The 3,856-nt window shown below is 44.2% G+C and overlaps 1 pseudogene; it reads left to right on the top strand.

Annotated features, from left to right (window-relative positions):
- The first annotated feature begins 2,682 nt into the window (after positions 1-2,682).
- Positions 2,683-2,861, top strand: LOC128066275 (uncharacterized; annotated as a pseudogene).
- The last annotated feature ends 995 nt before the right edge of the window (positions 2,862-3,856 follow it).

The raw sequence follows: 3,856 nt of genomic DNA on the forward strand, positions 1-3,856 counted from the left end.
GAGCAGAGCTTTGAGGCTGGAACCCCAAATCTATAATATGATGGGGGTGCTTAGGGGTGGAGGGGCGACGGGAACGGGTAAGACGTCAAAAAGGGACGAGGAGAACCAAGGAAGGCTAAGCCCCAGGAAGTGGCACGCTTTAGGGAGAATATGCAGCATACGAACACGGAAATTTCCAGGGAAGGTGCTAAAAGGGGCAGAGGTCACTGAAAAGACATGACACATAATATCAAATGTATCAAATGAAAGATTCAGCTGATGCCATGTAAAGAACCTCAGATATCAAGTGAGGGGAGAAACTGAAAATCAAGATGCACATTTCTAAATTGCATGGAATCAGGTACATTATTTGGGGCCTTCACCCACTTTGGGGCTTCCTTGATGGCTCAGATGGTAAAGCATCTGCCTGCAGGAGATCCAGGTTTGATCCCTGGGTTGGGAAGATCCCCTGGAAAAGGAAAGGGCAACCCACTCCAGTACTCTTGCCTAGAAAATTCCATGAATGGAGGAGCCTGGTAGGCTACAGTGCATGGGGTTGCAAGGAGTCGGACATGACTGAGCAACCTCACCACATCCACTTCAAGGGTATAAAGATTCCCCAACTGGAAATTAAGAGGGAGATTTAAGAGAAAGTTTTAGATAGAGAGGGTTTGCCTGGTGGCTCAGGCTGTAAATAAATCTGCCTGAAATGCAGGAGACCAGGGTTTGACTCCTGGGTCAGAAAATCCCTTGGAGGAGGGAATGGCTAGGAGGAGCCTGGTGGGCTGCAGTCCATGGGGTTGCAAAGAGTTGGACAATACTGAGCAACTAACTCAACACTTTGAGATAGAGAAAGTCTTACTGTGAGTTCTACCCTCCACTCTGGGACAAGCAGAGAGTGTGAGGCAGACTCCTGCCTTGGAGTTTAGTAGGAGAGCTTCCAAAGGAGAAACTCTAAGAGAAACTGCTTCTGTTGCTGAGTTTGGGAGGTTCCTCTGACACATACTAAAGCCCTTCTGGTGCTCTGGGGGAGCAGAGAGAACTGTGCTTAGGAAATAACTTTGTCCCCCTTTGACTGCAAGTCAAGATCTGTGCTGCCTATAGCCAGCTGGAGATGTCTGGGGTCCTTTTATGTGGGATCCTAAAGACATGCATAAAAGAACTTCTGCCAGAGGACAGGGAATTGGGTTGGAGAAGATCTCTGCAAGAGGAAGTACCAGAAAAATCGGAGGCTGCGAGGTGAAGGGAACAGTAGGTCAGAGGTGAGGAGAACTGCCGTCCTCTGAAAGCCAAGCAGGTTGGGAGTCTGGAGGACCATCTGTGAGGCTCTGAAAACAAGAAGGCAGCTTACAGACAGCACGGTTAAGTAGGTTTTTTTCTTTCCTTTTGGTCTTTCCTTTCCTATCTTCAACCTCAAAGTCAGAAAGAACAGCTATTGACTGATGAGAAAGATGAACAAAGAGGCAAGAAGTTCATCGCATCCTTTTCTCCAAAGACAAACTTGTCCAGTTCCAGCTCTAGCAAATGAAGGACGTCTTATTTGTGAATGCAAATTGGAGTTAATTAACATATTATGACTGAAGATCCTAATTTCTGAAATAAGACTTAAGAGATTTGGGGGTCTCATTTTATAAAATTAGAATGACCAGAAACGTCATTATGCCTGATACTTTTCTTCCACAGCAGGAAAACAATATCTTCCCCAATGAGTTCATCTTAAAGGGGCAATCAAACAAAAATGCCTTTTAATGATAAGCCCATAAACTAGGCTTGTTTACAGAACCAGTTAAAAATGATTACAGGACAGAGTTGATCCCACTCTCATTTTAATATCCCGGGCAGGTCTTCACACAGAGCTCAAAAGTAAAATGCCATACATTGTGGTCAGGGGAACAGTGATAAATAGAAGGATCCAGGGAGGATCTGGAAGGTTGGGTGTATGTTTGCTTGTTTGGTGTCTTTAGTTTTTCCTTGGGCTTCCCTGGTGGCTGAGTGGTAAAGAATCTGCCTGCCAATGCGGGAGACATGTGTTCGATCAAGAAAATCCCCTGGAGAAGGAAATGGCAACTCACTCCAGTATTTTTGCCTGGGAAATCTCATGGACAGAGGAGCCTGGTGGGCAACAGTCCATGGGGTAGCAAAAGAGTTGGACACTACTTAGCGACTAAACAAAAACAACAAATTTTTCCTTGCAGAAAATTCTTGCAGAGCATTTAGCCTAGGAAGTCTCTTGATTTCACCACATGGCAGAATTCTGCATAAATTCTGCTTACTACAGTAAAAAGAAGACATAGACATCTTATGTATTCACACCATTCATATACATATAGATATAGCTACATATCATACCATATACCCATCTCTCTCTCCTATTTATATTTGTTTATAGGAAAATGAACCCTAGCCCTAAAAGTCCTTCTGTTTTCTTTCTTTAATTTTTTAGGTAGGGGCAGAGTAGTTTGTATCCTTTCAAAATATCAGGTTGGCCCTTATTTGCTTCTCTCAGCAAGACCACTCATGACTTCTCAAAATAGGTAACACAGTCACAGACAAGAAAGAAAAAAAAAAAAAAAGATTAAACTCAGGAGGAAAAAAAATATGGATTCATAAGACCAAAACAATAGGCATTCTAAAACAACCCAGCATTGATTAGGTGCAGCAGGAAATAGGGCTGAAATAATGGCTCAAGAATTACAGGAAAGAATCCTTTCCAGGCCTTTTGGTTAAGATCAAGTGTAGTATCTGTTCTTATCAGATGTATCATCTATCTGAGGACAATACAGTAAATGGAGCAAATTTTTAGAGCAGGAAATTGGAATAGGAGCTTACTTAACTTCTCTCTACACAGACACCTGATATTCTCCAGAAATGGTGCAACTCCCCATCTTAACAACAGTTGCAAAATGTAGATTTTTGCCTTCCTCACATTTTTTCATTTCTTTGTTCCTCAGCACTTGCAAGTGAGGTATTAATTTTTCTCCTGAGGTTTCATGCAGCTTTGGCTCCACCCACTAAACTGTCACAGAGAGGATTTGGTTTCTTTTTCTTCCTTTTTTGGCCTCACACCTGTGACTTGGGGGCTTCCCAGGCGGTACTAGTGGTAAAGAACCCACCTGCCTACAGACACAGGAGATGTAAGAGATAAGGATTTGATCCCTGGGTGGGAAAGATCCCCTGGAGGAGGGCATAACAACCCACTCCAGTAATCTTGCCTGAAAAATCCCATGGACAGAGGAGCCTGGGGGTCTACAGTCCTAAGGGTCACAAAGAGTCTGACCCGACTGAAGCAACTTAACATGCACGTGTGACTTGGAGCCCGTGGGTTGCTTTCGTTTGAGTATGGCATTGACCTCCATGGATTTTTAAACAAGGGTTTGGTGAGTATCTTCATTATTACCACTCTGGTTTTATTTGATTTAGTCGCTCAATTGTGTCTGACTCTTGCTGACCCCATGTACTATAGCCCGCCAGGCTCCTCTGTCCATGTTATCCTCCAGGCAAGAACACTGGAGTGTGTTGCCATTTTCTTCTCCAGGGGATCTTTCCAACCTAGGAATCAAACCCAGGTCTCCTGCATTGCAAGCAGATTCTTTACTGACTGAGCTATGAGGGAAGTTCTCTGTTGCTGCTATCATTGACCCAAGGCCTCTATTTCAGTAGCTCTCAGAGCAGCAGCAACCCCAAATCCAAGAACTAGTTTTACCCACTTTGTGTTAGGTGGCATCTCCAGGTAACCAATGCTTCAGCTACCTTCCAGGCTCCATGCTCTTCACCAATTCAAGCCTGACCATCAGATGTTTACACCTTCAATGGTCTGCCCCTGCCATCCTGCCCTTCTGGGCACCCTATGCCTATAGTCACAAGGAGCCAGGCTCTC

The sequence above is a fragment of the Budorcas taxicolor genome, chromosome 20, assembly GCF_023091745.1.
Source record: "Budorcas taxicolor isolate Tak-1 chromosome 20, Takin1.1, whole genome shotgun sequence".
Lineage (NCBI taxonomy): Eukaryota > Metazoa > Chordata > Mammalia > Artiodactyla > Bovidae > Budorcas > Budorcas taxicolor.